The sequence below is a fragment of the Salarias fasciatus genome, chromosome 16, assembly GCF_902148845.1.
Source record: "Salarias fasciatus chromosome 16, fSalaFa1.1, whole genome shotgun sequence".
Lineage (NCBI taxonomy): Eukaryota > Metazoa > Chordata > Actinopteri > Blenniiformes > Blenniidae > Salarias > Salarias fasciatus.
In genome coordinates this window covers 11,749,205-11,766,823 of record NC_043760.1, presented here as the reverse complement: position 1 = coordinate 11,766,823, position 17,619 = coordinate 11,749,205, and the positions used below count along the sequence as shown (strand labels likewise).

The 17,619-nt window shown below is 42.7% G+C and overlaps 1 protein-coding gene across 5 annotated transcripts in view; it reads left to right on the top strand.

Annotated features, from left to right (window-relative positions):
• The window catches only part of gulp1a (GULP PTB domain containing engulfment adaptor 1a), an 87,167-nt gene that overhangs the window by 32,796 nt on the left and 36,752 nt on the right, over window positions 1–17,619 (top strand). For 4 of the 5 annotated variants that reach the window (XM_030111452.1, XM_030111458.1, XM_030111459.1 and 1 more), the window contains exon 2: window positions 8,609–8,694. The exons of the other annotated variant lie outside the window; for it this stretch is intronic. The gene's annotated coding sequence lies outside the window, so the exon portion shown is untranslated. The remainder of the gene's footprint in view (window positions 1–8,608; window positions 8,695–17,619) is intronic. 5 annotated transcript variants of the gene reach the window in all.

The window sequence follows — 17,619 nt, the reverse complement described above, 5'->3', positions numbered from 1 at the left end:
GTTCTCATCATTTTCCCCAGCATCGTCACACAATCTAACAAGAAACCGCTGTCGACCACATGTGAGAAACAAAGGACATCCAGCCCACAACGGTTCTGTGGTCTCTGGCGAACCACATGTGGGACGCGGGTCCATGTTGCCCATAAAGCGTGTGTATACATGCGTGACCATCTGGGTCTTTCGACGTACAATTAGCCCGCATGCCGACAGCATTACAGTGTATAGTAGCACGTGTTTATGCACACAATTACACGCCACGCTGGAGCGTTCGCATGGCTGCAAACGAGTGACACAGTTTAATCTGCGCAGCGCCGTGGCCCTTATGCAGCTGCCGGACCGAATCACATGAGCTCATCAGGAGAGAAACTCGGTTCAGTTGTTAGATAATTACTGTGCCGGGGCTCAAGCCTAATTTTTTTGGCAAGCACATTTTCAGTAACTTGCCAGTACAGTTTCCTTTTAATGTTAACTTTGTCCCATTTTCATCATGTTCACACATTTATTTTACCAGGAAATGTAATTAAAACAAAGCCGGTCATGATCAAATCAGGACAAAAATCACATGATCAAATAACAGAGAACAATATTGGACCTTATACCTGATACTGATATCAACACATCCCCACTTAATTTGATATGTGAGCCTCTTTGAAAAGCAACACCTTGCTGCAGATGCTCATTTTCATATATTAGTTATGACATTCTTAATGGGTGTTCATGCTTGAATAACCAGATGAACGTTGTCTTGTATTTTCCGCAACAATATGTGAACGATTACAGCAATAAACTAATTAATATCGTGGACATATTTGATTTCTCCTCCCATCCCAGTGAATTAAATATTTCCAGATCCGCTTCGCAAATCATCAGAAAATCTAGCAGCATGCAGCACAACTTGTTACTGGAATTAAATTGTTTTGGATACGTGGGTAAGCAACTTTTGGAACTTTGCATTATGCCAGAGTGAGTTTGTGCCTCTGCAGAAGTATATTCTCATCGAATGCTGACTCACACACTCATTTGTGCTGCTCTGTGTTTCAGCTAACATGAGATCGTGAGTCTTGACTTCGGGGTGACTGGCTGGTTTATTCCCTGTTGTTTTTAAATCTTGAAACAAACTGAAATCGTATCAGCAACATATCAAGGTGAATCAAACACTGATGATGCAACATGGGTGCTGTGGATGGTAATACTGAAAAATGGTGAAGCCCCTATCTCACTAGAATACAAAAAAAAAAGAAAGATTTGACTTTCTAAAAGAAGTCCCAGACTCTTGGAAACATTCACAGGGGCTGGTTTTCTCCTCGTGTGAGTTACAGGGTCTTGCGTACTCAAAAATAGTTGTTGTGGCGGTCTTGCTTGATGTCTGATGACAGAATGATAGCTGGATTAAGGTGAAATCTTTTCTTTATGCGGTCAAGAGTTTACATGTCTGAATCTGTGGTAGGACAGTCATATGCAAAATTCATAACCCATCGCGCAGATTTCGTGCAAACATGTTACGTAAATGGAGAGAGCGTCATCCAAATGTCCAAATGTGAGGATTGTGCAAACGTCAAACACACAATGCAAATATTTTGGGTGTCATGCAGATGTCGATGGAGTATCATGTTTTGTGCAAACGTCTTTAGTGTTGGTCGAAAATGATGATCATGCAAATGATGAGAGTCCTGATCGGATATCATTCTGTATGGTGCAAATGTTGTGAGTGGCATGCAAAATTGTTTAGTTATTCCACGTCATCTCGCACTGTGCTGCAATTTGTCACAGTCCAGTTGCGTCGGGGCTTTACATGTTGATGGGTTTTACAATGCTGACTGGGAGGAAACTTTTCAGGGTGACGGACGCCGCCGTGATCTGTAGACTTTAGAGAACTTGTACCAATGGAAAGAGCACTTTGGGCTGATGCTAATGCTCAGTGACCAGCACTCACCAGGAGAGTGCTCCTGCAACTATCCATTAATTTTCAGAAAGTCGTCAAATAAATTACTCATTGCTCCTGAAAATAGTGGTAGTCACATGTTATCCCCAACTCTGCTCCACATCTGTTGCACTAATTGAATTCGGGAAGTTTGAGCTGCCATCCTTAAAGCAGTTGTTGACATTTGCTCCCACAAACTGGGGATGTTAATTATCTGAACAGTGCCGTTATTTGCTTGGTCTTGGATTTACTGCCCATCTGCTGGTCGGGAAGCGTCGCACAGCCTTGCATGAAAACAGGCTTATGAAATATTGTCAGAACCAAAAATAAACAATGACTCAAACAAATATCAATGGAACCTATGTTGTGTGGGAGAAAAAAAATACATTTCTAAGATGTTCTCTGGTCTTTTTTCTTCTCTGCAAGCTTCACATATGGAATAGTTTATATTTGAAGGCGGTTATATTTGGACACACACAAGCTTCCTCCATTGTGATTTAATGCTGTCAGAGCTCAAATGGAACCATGACCAATGAGCTGTTCACCGAGTCACAAAGTCTCAGCTTTTTCTTGGACAACCTTTTTCCATAAACATCTCAGATCTGATGCATTTCCTCTAACTGTAGCTTCTGCCCACACACACACACACACACACACACACACACACACACAAAAAGAGCTGACATTTGCCCAGTAAAGGCAGAGTCTGCCTCTCCACTCCTCCTCCTGCCTCCCTCGGGATCTAAGATGGGTCAGAGCCAGTCTGGTGCTATCTGTACGTCCCCCGTCTCTTATCTGCCACTTCCAGCATGTTAGGACCGGGATGTGTGCTTCTGCATGCGTCGTGGATCTTTTCCTATCTGGAAGTTCATGCTGTTGAGCCCAGAGGGAAGGAAAGCGCTCAAGATCCTTGGAAAACTTTTTTTTCTTAAATATGCTTACTGTAAAAAAACAAACTTTGTGGGTCCCTCGGGTACGGCTTACTAGCTACTTCTGAGTTCACGTTCTATTTGCTTTGACTGTGACAGTCATGTACGTTTTTGCTCAGTGGAAATAAACTGGTGTATCGAAAACAAAGAACATACTATCAAATTGCTATTTCAACAGGCTTCCAGCAGTCAGTGTGACAAAGCTATTTTAAAAACAGAGAGCAGCAATGAACAATACAGCTGGCCTTTGTTAGCTTAGCAGCACCATTAGCATTTCACTGAACTATGGTGGAAACTGGCCAGTGGTTCTAAAAGCTGAAGTCTTAAGGCCCGTCCATGCTTCACATGTACGCGTTTCCGCGTCCGCTTTGGAAGGTCCGCGCACCACCGATGCGGACGCGCTTCCTCCCATGCTACATTTTGAGCTCAGCTGTGCGCGTCTCATGCCGGCGCGGTGATCCACGCAGCCTCGACAAGCTTTTCCGGCTCTACAGACTGTTTATCTGCTCCTTTATTACGGATTATTTAGAGAAAATTAAGCACATACATTGTCAGTACATTATCTTTAAGTATTAAAGTTTATTTAGCCTTTTTTTTTCTGTTTCTGAATCGCGGAGCGGCGCCGGAGCGATTAGTTACTTTTTCACTTCTGTCTGCAGACCTTCTCCTCCCTCCAGACAGTCTCTCTCTCTTTCCACCAGTTTTTCACTCTTTCGGTGTCTTTAAGTGGAGCCATCAGGCTGGAGCTCCGTCTACTTTCACGTTTACCGTCATGTTTTCTTTGCTATGGCGCTCTGGCGCAGGCGCACTCTTCCGCGACCTGCGCGCAATGCGCAACGCGGTCTCAAATTCTGGCTGCTGCGCGGACGTCCGCGGATCGGTCCGCGCGGACCCTAGCGGACAGGAATTCATGACGATTTTTACGTCACGCGGACCAACGCGCAACGCGCACCCACGCGGACATGTGAAGCATGGACGGGCCTTTAGTGTGGAGGGAGGATAACAAAGGAGCCGGCAACAACTTCAACAACCTCTGGCTTCAAACAATGGCCACTAGACACACGGAAGACGCATACTTCCGCCTTTAAGTGATCACTTCCGGCTTTGAACAATCGGTTTCGGTTTTGTGCGGTCTCTCTCAGTGCGACATGATTTAGGAACCCACAACACCGCTTTTCCCACAATGCAAACAATGGTGAGAACTAAACAAATCAAGATCTATTTTAAAAAAATGAAAAGGGTAAAACACGTCACACAGGGTAAAGACCCCCCTAGAACCCCCATTTTTTTACTCATAAAGCTCTCGAATGTCTTTCGAGGAGGCACACCCCACTTTTGAACACAATTCTGATGAGATGTATAAGAGAAGGTGCTGCTGATTCCTGGCAACACACATCCTCTACAAGTTGATTTTCCACTTCCATCTCACAGAAATTACTGTTCGCAGGCCCCGGAGCATTACGAGGAATGGATTCTCTGGCTCTTCTAAAACGTAATCTACTCTTAAGTCTTTGCTACATTAGCACAAGACTTATTTTAGTCCCCATGGTGGATTATAATCCAATTATCTGTAACAATTATCCTTTCATAGTAATTTTGATTACAGAGACCTTAGCCTTAGCGTGGAGAGATTGCACTGTGGATTTTTTTTCTCCTTCTCTGGGGAACTTTTTGTTGCTTTCAAAGGTCTAGCGTAGTTCATATTTTGGAGCCTGCGAATCCCTTTGAGTCATATTTAATATGGACTCATTCAAATAAACCCGACTTGACTGGGAATCTGAGATCAAGGCTTGTTTCTTCAAGTTTGTTGTGAAGTCAACTTTCTGCCGAGCTGTCAAAACTCGCCTAAGAGGATTAATCCAGTAGACCTCCCTCCTTCATAACAAGTAGCCCTCCCCCCTCTTCAGAACTTCTAGCCTCTCGTCGTCAGCGCATCTAAATTAATTATTTTTGGGGGTGATTGGCCCTCAGCCAGCGTGGAGTAACAGGACGCTGCATCACTAAGAGCCAGGATGGAGCTGAGGCTCCAGCCCGGGTTGATCGATATTCACCTCCATGCTTGATTCAACACTGAATTTAAAAAAATGGAGCCGTTAACGAGGCTGAACCTGAAGGTTCTCGACGGTGCAGCAACCCACAACACAAATACTGCCTCAGTGGAGGAATGCAGGGTAAACATCCTCATCAGTATAGAAACCAGTCCTCATCTTTCCATTGGTTTTGTGGATTTTATATTTTTGTGTTATTGTGTTTGTGTTGAGGATTTTGTGTTTGGCTTATTGCCTTTCAATTTGTGTTGTGGGTTTTAGAATCAAATAAATAATTTATTAATCTCAGAGAGAATCATGTGTCTTGCGTACTGTGGTTTTTGTATTTGTAGTGAATGCTTTGCAATTCTTGCTGCTTTTGCATTTGTTTTCTTGGTTTACGGCTTTTATAGTTGTCTTGTGAATTTCGAATTAGTTTTGTAACTTTTTTCATCTGTCTTGTAGTTTTTGTCTTTGTCTTTTGTGGTTTTTCAGGTTGTGTTTTAGATTTGTTTCTTCACTTTTGTTGATGGTTGTTAGCTTTTGTAATGGTTCAATACTGTTGTATTTGTTTTCTGATTTTTTCATTTGTTTTGTGGCTTTCTTATTTGCTGGAGCAGCTTTTCTATTTGCAATGTTTTTTCTGTTTTTGCCATGAATTTTCTTAAAATCTTCTGGCTTGAGTACTCCTCTCCTGGATTTCTCATTAATTTTTCTGGCTTTTATACTTCTGTTTTTTACAATTACATTTGTTTTGTGGCTTTTACAATGCAGTTGTTGACTTTTTTTGGGTATTTTTGGCTTATTTAATTGTCCCGCTGCTTCAATATTTGTTTCTGACTGTTGCTTTTTGAGCATGGAGCCTGCTGGCCATGGCAGTATCAACCACGGGGTTCTTTGTAGTTTTTTACATTGTGATGACCCTCCCGGGCTCCGGTAGTTAACAACCTTGTAATTAACTGTCAATATATTTCACCGTATCCATTTCCGCCCGCTTCCACGAGGAGCCTTAACTCTCTGCAGCATGAGCCGGCTGCTGGAGGGCGCATAGGAGTGACAGTTGTTTACTTTCTGATTCACCTCCATTATTGAGACTAATATATGCCGTGAGATGCCAAAAGGCAGCCACTTCTCTGGGTGAGAGAAACTCTGAAGAAAATCCATTTCACATTACCTCTCAGCTGGAGACGGAGGAAATTTAATCATTTCACCTTTTTTTTTGGTGTGTCTGTGTGTGTGTGTGTGTGTGTTTTTTTTTTTTTATCGAGGCAGAACTGACAGTATATAGAGAGAGGAAGGATTTGATGTGGAGACATTATTAATGAAATAGTTCCATATTTTAGCTCACAATTTAAGAAAGAACATGCACTTCCTTTTAGTTTTTCTTTTCTTCGAGCAGCCTCAGAATTAATGCAGTGGAGAGCTTCCTCGGTACGTACCGGTGCTGTGTTTCAACAGGAGCCTTCATACAGGAGTCAGCCAGCTCCAGTGAATGCAGCACCTTCCACTCTTTGCCCTTTACATCTGTCTCCGAATGTCATTCCCCCACAAATCCCTCCGGCGCTTTTCATGATAGCGGCGCAACACCACCAGGTAACACATAATAGAAAACTTTGGCCCTCGTTTATCAAGTGTGCAGACAGCGCGCTTTAATCTTTAAGTGTGTCCTTTTCCAAAGTACTAATTTGAACTCAGATTACGTGCTGGAAAAAAAAAAAAAAGAAAAGAAAAGAAAAGACTCAAAGTATAGCACCAGTGAGGCTGGATCTATTCATCTGGGGAAGAAACGGGCCAGGCTGGAGGTCTAATAAAGACAAAGGAGTGCTGCGGTGAATGGGCTCAGACCTCTCATGCTTTTTGATTCCAGATTTTCTAAAGAAGCTTATCATTGATTTTTTTTTTTTTTTTTTCTTTGACAACACATTTTTTTTGGGGAATGATTGATCAATGTGTTTGCTTGTTTTCTTTAAACCATTAATAAGCACTGGCAGCTCACAAATCTCCCAGCTGACACTGCGCTGTAAACCGAATCGCCTCTGTGAATAAAAATACTTTACGGTGTCGGACATGAGGTGAAGCTCGTGGTGCTTGGAAGGGGAGCGTTTTTCATATGCAGAAAATAGCTGAGTCAAAACAAAACTGTGGTCAAATATATAAGTCCAGGCTCGATTTGGAATCTGGCCCAATCCAGAATCCGACCAGGTAATTTAAATAATGCCACATATGTGTATTAGAAGGCTGAGGTGAGTCACAACAGGGGGTCCAACTGAAGCACAAACAGCTAAGTTCTCAAGACGAGACCAAAAACAGTAGAGCGCAATAAACTATAAATTAGTATCATCGGTGAAGTCATGGTGCAGTGCGTAGCTCAATACGGTACTGTGTGATTTATCACAAGAATTTATAGTTCCACATAAAAACCTCAAAATGAATTACAGTATTATAAATGAATCGAACAATAGGCGGGTACATCGCACATCAGTGAGATAGAGTTGAAAATAAATAATTCTGATCTTCCAAGTTGTTGAAAATTATTTGTGGTTTTTCCTACACTGCGAACATCAGTGTGATTTTTTAAGTTAATGCTCTAATATACAAGCTTGAAAACCTCAAACAAACAGAAAAAGTGAATTCAGTCTACACACACAAACGAATAATACCAGTTATTTGTCTTGAATTTCGACCTTTTTACTGAACTGAAATGGGGCTCCGGAGGCCTAAAGCTGTTTGGCAGCTGTTCTCTGCTATTTTGTGCTTGATTGGTTGAAGATGATTGATGACCATTGCCGGACTTTATAGACGTGAGTCCTTCTCGTGCACAGTTGAACTCACAGGTGTTGACGGGTTTTTTTATGCATAGTTGCAAAAATCTTTAAGCGTAGCTTGATGTCAGATTGCATACCTGCTGCACCAAAACCTCACAGGTTGGCTGGTCTGCATAAGTTTAGTGCTGTCTGGTGCAAAACAAATGTGAAATGGCCAATATTTATTGCCAGGATTTTCTCTTTGGCTTTTGTTGAATCCATAAACAACTAGATTTTGAGTTTTATTTGACCAGATTGCAGAAAGATGTGAAATCCCATGTGCAGCGGTGTTTCTCTTCAGACTGATGTTTCTGCAGACAGGTGTGTGTCACGGTGTTCTGTGCCTGCAAGACAAAGTCATTCCTTTTAAAGATATAAACTTTCTTCGTCTGAACCAAACTATTCTTAAACATTTTAGACCTGGTGGTTTATTTCATCTTGAGTGGGCCGGACTGGTAAAATAGTGACCTAATGACCTTTAAATTCATGTTTTTCTTTGTTATGGTGCAGAGCCTCCATGATGAAAATGTCTGTATTTTCACAAAACCAAACAATTAATACTGAAAATGACCACAATCTCAAATTGAGCCCAATTTTAATGAAGCTTTCTGATGCAAAATACAGTGGGATGTAGAGAAAATGTCTCCTATAGCTGCTGTGTTATGGATGTTTTTGCAGACTCACCCTGACAGCACGGCTAATGCTATTTTCTTATCTTTCATGGCAGCATCGCCGACGTCTCAGCTCAGGTCTCAGTGCTGTGTTGTGTCCGCTGCTGTTAAGAAAGAAAAAGGAAAATCCGTTTTCGTTGAAATTGTTACACTTTGACTCACTTCATCTGTGTTTTGCGCTGCCTAATGGAATCTGCTGCCGGTCTTTAAAAGCTCTGCTCCTGAGTGTGTTTTCTCGTCTCTTCCCTTCCCGCAGAAGATGCGGCGCTAATGAACCCCCCTCAGCCTTTAGATGAGTGAGGCACAACAACGCCAGCTGAACATCAACACTCCGCAGTGACGGTGAGACTCCTCATCAGCCGTCTCCAGAGCTGTAGCTGTCTCTCAACTCCTAATTATACATCATTATCATTTTATACTCACACGAGCACCCTCCCCCCCCTCCTCCCCCCGCTAAGATCCAGATAATACACACTTTCATTCTTCTGTGGGAGGAAGGAGATGGCAGACAGCATATGGTGGCAATCACACACACCGTATTCTGCCGCTCTCGTCGGGGCTCCTCTCCTTTGTGATCAAAGTCGACAGGAACGAGGTGACATTATGATGCCGCGCTGTTTATCTTCTTAGAAAATGTATTTTCTGCTCGGCTCTGACATTTCGGCTCTCTCCCCCCCTATTTTTTTCTGAGCGCGTCTCTCAAATCCGTACAGTGCTGGTAGAGATCGCAGTCAAATCCGCTTTCATGATGTTGTCCCTGTTCCTGTAAATCAATTCACCGCGTGTGTGTGAGTGTGTTTTTGTTACAATCCAAGTCTCCGGTGCATGCTGACGCTCACCCCCACATTTATAATACATGCCAAATGCGGCATGGAGAATATGGATGTGAGCATTAAAGGCGGCCTATTTGATTTATTTTCAGTTTTATACATTTATATTTGAGTTTTGTGTGTGACTCACAGCGGGAAAACATCTATTCATTTCTATTCAGGCCATAAATACAGTCTACACAATCATTTAGAACATGTTTCTTCAAGTTTGCGCCCTGCTTTTAAACACTTTTTACCTGAATTTTCACTGTGGAATAATAGTATAACATATCTGGCCGTCATTAGTTCAGATCAAGTCTATTAAAAGGAGAACAAAAAAAGCAGATTCCTGTTCCCCGTCCACATGAATCCAATCGGCTGTCATGTCAGCTCAGGTCTGGTTAGCTTAGACTGTATTAGCGTTTGTTTGAGCTCCACTTAAATTGACAAATCCTCGCTCCGCCGGCCACCGTCTGAGACTGTTTGCTGTTCTTGTCACAATGCGGGGTCGGCTGCCACGAGCTGTCATCACTGCGTGCGTCTTTTAATGGCTGAAATATGCCGAAATGTTTGCCCGTGTGCAAACAGCACCGCAGGTGAGCGTTGCCTCATGCGGGAATTACTCATTCTTTGTACCAGCGTTTACATTTGTTATTCCCACAATCCTCCGAAAGATCAATAAATTGTTAAATGAGAGCTGAAAAGTAGAAAAAGAATCACTTATCACGGGGCGTTTTACAGCCAGGCTTCATTACCTTTTGTAGCCGCGTTCACGGTCCTGTTTGTCAGATCCCGAGCAGTCTGGAGCGTTATTTAAGCAGAGCTGTTGGGACGGCGTGATAAAAAGGCAGAGACGGCGGGCCATAAACTGGCCTATAAAGTCGCACATTTGATGTTTTCCTTTAGCGAGATTGGCAGTGTAGAAAATGTGATCACTTGTTCCCTTTGCTTGTTTTTTTTCTTGGCTGCACTCGACAGAAACCGCACTTCCTCAGTGGCATTTCCTTGTAAACAATTTAAAAGAGGCAAAAACGTGTCCGTGTAACATGCTTTTAATCCTGTAAATTCAATCTGGGGCCTTCGCCGGGTCCTTCTGGCCTGTATCGAGCGCCTCGTGTTCTCCTGTGAGAGCCGACGCTACTCGAAAGGTCCTGGAGCTGCTGAAGCTCTTAACGCGGTCAGTGTGTCTAAAACGAGCGCTGACAGTAAAATATGGCCTGGTGTAAATGACGGCGGGCACATTCCTCCGTGGGAGCCGGAGGGAGAGTGTTATCGTGCTGAAACAGAGGTTCAGATTAGGAGTAAATTATTAAAGGTGGATATGAACCATGAACGCACCACCCAAATCCCTCTCGGAGATTTACGAGTGTGTCGCCGCGGTTACAGATTCACGTGAATTCGCTGTGAACACGACTGCTTTTCAAAACGCAGTCAGGATCTGCTGCTGTGTCCGTATCGGCTTTAATCGGTCTCTTTCCCTCTGGAATGACCTTGTTTACGACGTGAAAGCGAGGAGCCGGGGAGAGTACCGGGGGCGTACTTGTTGCTGCCGAAGCGTTCGTTTGGCCCCTTCTCCACAGATCCGTACGATCTTCGTCCAAACGCTCCGCCGAAGCCCCTTCAGATTAAGTTGTGCTCGGTCAGCTGTCTCCTCTCCCCTGGAATTCACCTCCACGCTCCAGCTGCGAGCCGGGCACCTTCGTCAAGAGCTCGCCCAGAAAACCCGCTCCGACACTAATGAGGAGCCTCACGACCGGATCCGTAACGCGCCGCTTTTTTCAGCTGGCATGAGAGTAAGCAAGCTGCGAAAAGTAAGAAAATAGCCGGGCTAATGCTGCTAAAGCTGACGAATGTACACAGAGCGCGGCTAAAGAGACGCGTCAACCCTGAAAATATGATCATGCACCGACTTCTTAGAAGTGGTTGGAACACAGGTTGTGCTCAAATACATATTTAAAGGCCATATTTACTTCCAAAAGAGGTTTTTCAAACGTTATCACATCAGTTGTGATTAAGGCTTCACATGGACGGTAGCAGTGTCTTCAAAAAGTCAGATTTTTTTTCTTCCATAGGACTGTTTATCAGTGAATTATTGATTTTCAACTCATAAATCTAACAACTTCTGTAAATTAATGGCACTTTTTTACATCAATCTTTTACAGTATGTACATTAAACTTGTTGTTTTTGTGATCACTACAAAACCTGTCATCAAATGACTGTCTGATGTCTTTTTTTTTTTTTCTTAAAATGATTCCCAGAAGATACCTTTCAACAACAGTAATAATAATAAAAAGTTCAATTGATTTCAGCAATGTGCTGAGTACGCTTTATAGCCATCTAAATGTATTTATTGTTTATGAACATAACGACCATGGGGACAAGGCGGAGACATTCAAATTCAAACTTTTTGAAAACTCTCTGATTCAGTGTCCATGGAATACATAAACACCCGTGTTTTCACTTAAAATGTCAAATAAATGGGTCCATAGTTTTATCAGAATGCTATCATTAGTTGAGTGATTAAAGAAAACGCTGTATTTGATGGCTGGTACCACATCTGCTTACATCCCTAAATGCATCATCAAACTTTTGGGTTGACGGTTAAAATAGCATGAAAAAAATAATACATTTCACACATTTTTCAACATGAATGGTTGTGTGGTAGAAAATGTGAGGAAATAGTTCTGTTTGAAAGTCTGAGTCTCTATAAGGCTTGGCATCACCGCTGCGATCGCGCTCATTAGCCCCAAACTTCTCCACCTCTAAAAGAGGCTGCGTTGCATTGGTGCAGTAATGGGATTTCTTTTTGTTAAGCCGCCTTCAAGGTTTCCTCCTCCTCCTTTTTTCATCTTTACTTAGAGCCCAGTCTTAACTGGGCTTCTCTGAAGGCTGCAGACTTTTTTCTTTCCAACCATAAAACATGTATTTTGAGCTCATGCTTTGCTTTAAACGTGATTACGCCTTTTTCCGACCGCAGTTCCTCGAGCTGTAAATGTTACAGTGATGAACTTCTCACTGTTTCATGTTTCGGTCCGATTGACACTGCTTTTAAATTCTGGGGCCTTGTTTGGAGTAACTCATTGAATTTGCATATTTGTTTGCTCAAACATGAAAATAAATTGAACATTATTTCCTCTGCAGTGCCAATAAAAACCTTACAAGGTGCCAGTAAAACCTTACTTTTATTCACAGCATAAATCAGACTACTTATGTGGCTATCTTTATCATCTTTAACTGTGGCGGTGTTTTCTTTTAAATGATTTTCTAACACATACTTTGTCTCTATTTTTCTGTTTATGGCCACGTCTCCGAAAACATGATTCTCTTCAGGGATCATGCTTTCAGACTTCCTCCTCTCTCTCTGAAGCGGCGTTCACACCGAACGCGATTTTGCGTCAAAAATCGCGTCGACGCGAGAAGCTGAACGCGCATCAATTCTGAGGTCGGACGCTGAACAACGCGGGGGCCAAAAGCCGCGTTCACACCGAAAGCGTCAAACGCGCCGCGTCTGGTGGGAAGGCGGGGCTTCCGGCCGTATTTCCTGTGTTAGCTTAGCATCATGGCTAACCCTGTTGAGCGGGTGGCTCGGCTTTATTTGCTTAATAAAGCCAGACAGCGACGCCGTCGGCGAACAGTACACCGTGCTTGGGTGCACGATATTACCCACAGACGGTCAGAGTTTGGCGAATTTCACTATTTGCTCCAGGAGCTGCGCCACGATGAGTCTCGCTTTCACCGGTCCCCGCTCCCTGACCTACGTCACCATAAAGACGCTCTCTGATTGGTTTGCCGCAAAATCGCGACGCGTCAAAGTTCAGATTTCCCAACTTCAGCGTCGGACGCTAAATCGCGTCTCGTCGAAGCTGGAACACGCGTTCCCATTTGTTTTCAATTGTATTTTCACTCAAAATCGTGGAAAGCACTTGGTGGTGTGAACGCAGCTTAACAGGAACATTGTTGCGTTTTGCATTGAGCGTGCCTGAAATCGGGTAAATATCGCTGCTCTAGTGCAACAAGTTTTGCTGCTAAAACCAAGGAGAGACCTGCTCAACACCCTGGGAACGGCTGGTCAAAAGCATGAAAGCCACCCAGCTCCCGCAGAGCGAACACAACACACTGCGTTCATTTATTCATGGGAGGGTTTGATGGAACCCACCGCTGTGAAACAAGGCCAACGACTGGATGGAAGTGCTGCTCTTTGCTTGACCACACACACACACACACACACACACACACACACGCAGAATGTTAGTAATAAGTTCTGTAAAAGTGAGTGATGACTAAACACTTGAAAACAAGTGAGTCAGCCATCTGCACTCACACACACAACCCAAAGGGATAAACATGTCAGAGGCAGATGAGGCAGAGACATTTTTCATACACACACACACACACACACACACACACACACACACACACACACCGTTCAAAGACCCCCGGACGCCTCCCGCTCCCTCACGTCTCAGAAACCCATCTCGTAGCTCCGAGTGCGGCTCTCTGAAATCTTGCTGACACGCGTCGCGCGTCGTTGGGAGATCCGTCGCTTATCCGAGTCCACGAGCGACGACGCAGTCTCGAATATTCACGTCCGGCTTGTGACGCGGTGACCAGCCTGCGCTTGAACCCACTCGACGCACACCGCATGTGCGGGATGCTCGCCTGTGGCGCTCCGACGGGACTGGAGAGCGATAGCGACGACTCCCCCCTCCCCGGATCACCAGAGGCTCTTCTCAGAGCATCATGTTTTGACTTTTGAAGCCTTAATCTCCAGGGAAACAGATTCGATCAAGCGTCTTGTTCAGGCTGTTGGAGGACGTGAAAGTCCTTCACCTGTGCTCGCTGGAACGTCCTGAGCTGAACCTCGGCCAGCAGCCAATTTAGAGTCTCTGAAATTGTGTTTACTGCTCATTTCCTCCTTCCTCACAAACATGAGAGTTGATTCTTCCTCCTGCCAGCCAAACCTTTCAATTTGACTCATGAGGGTCAGAGAATCTTTGGTAATTGTGTTTCTACATAACGATAATCTAATAACAACTGTGCTTTAGTTCTTTGATTTTCTGCACTTTTCTCCACAAATACCATCTGCTTTAACTTTTTCTTGAACTCATTTATTTATTTATTTGTGTTATCTCATTCAAATCTCTGTAATCAAATTTAGAAGTTAGTTTGTAAATAAAGTCCACATTCTTCTTGCTCAAGTTTCTCCATTTAACCGTTTTCTGGATTTGTGGATGAGTCTCAAATGAGCGGTTTGTGATGCGTTCGAGGTCGTATCCCGAGTTGCTTCTTTATTTCAATGATTGGGTGAGGAGCCATGTTGACAGCTGAGTTTCATCAGCTGGAGAAACCAGAACTTTACATGGAATTACTGTCTGTAAGTTACGATCACATTTAACAACGGGATCCCTTTCTTTTCTTTTTTATCTTGATCGGCTTTGGAAATGGCTTACAGTCGAGAACATAATTTAGCAAGTGATTGGTTCCAACACTGGGAGTTCCACTCTGAGGTTGTCAAGTTAACAGTTTAACCTATCAAAGAAAAAGAAAAGATACTTTGGGATACTTTGCTCGGATCCACAAAAAATGCTAAATTTTAAAAACGCATCCGGCTCCGTTTCCATGGAGAAGGCAGAAGCTCCTGCACAAGCTGTCCGTATGTCAGTGTATTCACCATTGCTCATGTTTACAGCGTGTTATTCTGCACGCGTGTGTGTGTAGTTTCATTGCAAAAACAGCCAAGAGCGCCAACTTCTGGCCTCATTGTATCGCTTTCAGCATTTTCAGCATTTTCGTTGAAAACAGATGTCAGTTTGAAAACATTGAAATGATTGCTTGACTCATGGATTATGTACCTGTTGACTACGACATGGTTACTGCTTTATCTGGTAAGTATAACATTTTACTTGATATTATTTATACTTTTATGGGAAATCAATAACAAAAATGAAGATAAATCTGTTATTGAAAAAAAATGACATTAAATTTGATGAATCTCTTCCATTGCTGGACAGAGTATTATTATCGATGGAACCGTGGGTGGTCTATGGAAACTGTTACATGATGCAGCCACATTTGTTCATGTGTCTGTTTCTTTGTCAGCATCTCAATACTGGAAACACTCCTCAATTCATTCCACCATTATAGAAGAACCTCAGTTCTGGAACGTGATTAAATCTCTGGAGAACATCTTCTCCCGCCTACACACATTTGATAATCTTCTCTGCTTTTTCAAGCGTAAATGTATCTTTATTGGTGTTTTTTTCCCCCTTTTTTTAAACATCTTATCTCATACAGTCTTCTTCACCTACATGTCTGTGCTGCTTCCTCATTAAATGCTCCTGTTTTCCTTGGAAATGCAGTCAGTGCGATGCCCCGTTTCAATGTTTGAAGTGAAAATGTATCATTTTGCAGTTTCAGTTCTGATGTCCATTCACACAGAAACAGAAGACATAGTTAGCATTCCAGGCCGTTTGTTTGTTGATTTTGTAATCAAACAGAAAACAATACGCGATAAACATGGACACTGGTGTGGACAGAGCAAGCTGGATTGCTATACCGGTGTCTGTCAACTATAAAGCCACAGAGTCCCAGGAGGAAATGCACTGGGAGTCATGACACTCTGGAGGTCACATAAACAGACTCCCAAAAGTCAATGAAAGTTTTCCTTTTTCACTAAAAAACTATGTAAACAGAGTTGAAAATAGTCCCATGGACAAATCACTGAAGGGATGAAATAAAGATGCCTCAATGAGTTTTCCAACATAAACTATTAAATTCATCTTTGTTAATGACTGATCCTCGCAGCTGTTGTGCCCACCAGTGTCTGGCTTTATGAGGATCAAACTTGGGGGGCCATGAGGATAAAGGGTTTGGAGCCATTGGCGGCGTTCTGAAAAATCCTGAAAGGATAAAGGATCTTTGAACCCCACTGCCATTTAAAATGAAACTAATCTCCTTGAGAAAATGTCAAATTTGTATCAGACACCACTTGTTGACATTTCAAATGTTGTCACTTATTTGCCTTAAGAGTCTAATACCATGTTTTCGGTGGAGTGACATTTAGATTTTGACCTTGCTGGAGGAATTTCAGTCACCGGAATGACAACTCCTGCCTTCAAAGCTTTTCAGTGGATGATTGAATTACTGTTAGCCACATAACAAAATCAGACATTTTCTTACATTTGTCATGAAAAAAACACTGATGTTTTATTCTGAGACACTGTGCTCACCTCCCAGATAATATCAGTATTTAACTGGAGCCCTGTGTTCTGACAATATAATGGCACCCTGTGTGCGTAGTATTTTTCTTTATGTGTCCATCTGAAGTGTCTAATTTACCTTCAGGTTTTCACATCTGCTGATTCAGGTGACTCAGGAAAGATTTTTTTTAAGAAAGTTCTGATGCAGTTGTTCTTGATGAATGCGATGGACTGAAATTCCCAGAACAGCACGTCGAGGTCTTCTGTGACCGCAGAAATATGTTTTTGTTCAGCCTTGGAGGGAATTTTTTTCCAACCGATGCCAAGAAAAACCTCCACAAACGTTTCCCAATGCTGTGGTGAAGCTGATAGGAGGAAACTGTTTGGATTGTTTGAGGTTGGGCAAGAAACCTAAGGTGGTGAAACATTATACCGATGAACAAAGCAAAATTTTTTCACAGATCACAGGGAAAGATAATTTTTCCTCACATATATTATTGCTGAGATTCATGTTTTAAATTTTTTAAAAACCCCTTTCCAGTGTTTGCACAGTGAACCAAAGTCTACTAAGGAGTCAGTCTGATAATGAGAGATCCGGTATTAAAGTATGTCTCTGACAGGCAGTGTTTTTGAGTTAAGCTGTAAATTCAACTCCAAAGATTATCCAATTTTACCATCATCTGATATAATGCCATGGAAACCTGTAGTATTTCATGTTTAAATTTTTTAATTTCAGTTTTAAAGGTCAAGAATATCTGCATCAGTTTGGGTAAAGTTTCAAGCTTCAAATTTCAGTAAATGTAAGGTTGATGAATAAAATAGAGTGTCATCTGCGAACAGGGGTTGAGTTAGTGGTCATAGCAGATAGTCAGATCTCAATATTAATGTCCAGGTATCACCATAGCAAGCCAATATTTCGATATTCCAGTCCAGCCCTAAAATTTGCTTGACTTTCATGACTGAAACTGAATATTGTTTCCTTTAGCTTCCTACTGCAGAAACCCTCAAGACCAATTAAAGGAAAAGCTGTTTGAGGACAGTAAATTCATTCAAATCGATACCAAGCAGAACTTCATGCATTCTGACCTTTCAAGCCCTTAAAACAAGTCTGCTGCAGCCAGAGCAGCATCAGCAGCGACCCCCTCCTGCTTCCACAGCTTGTCTCGTTTAATTACCTCTCCATGTGGAATCAGGATCAAAAAGGCCAGTTCATGACCTATTGAGGTTTTTTTTCCACGTTGTAACATTCAAAGACAAA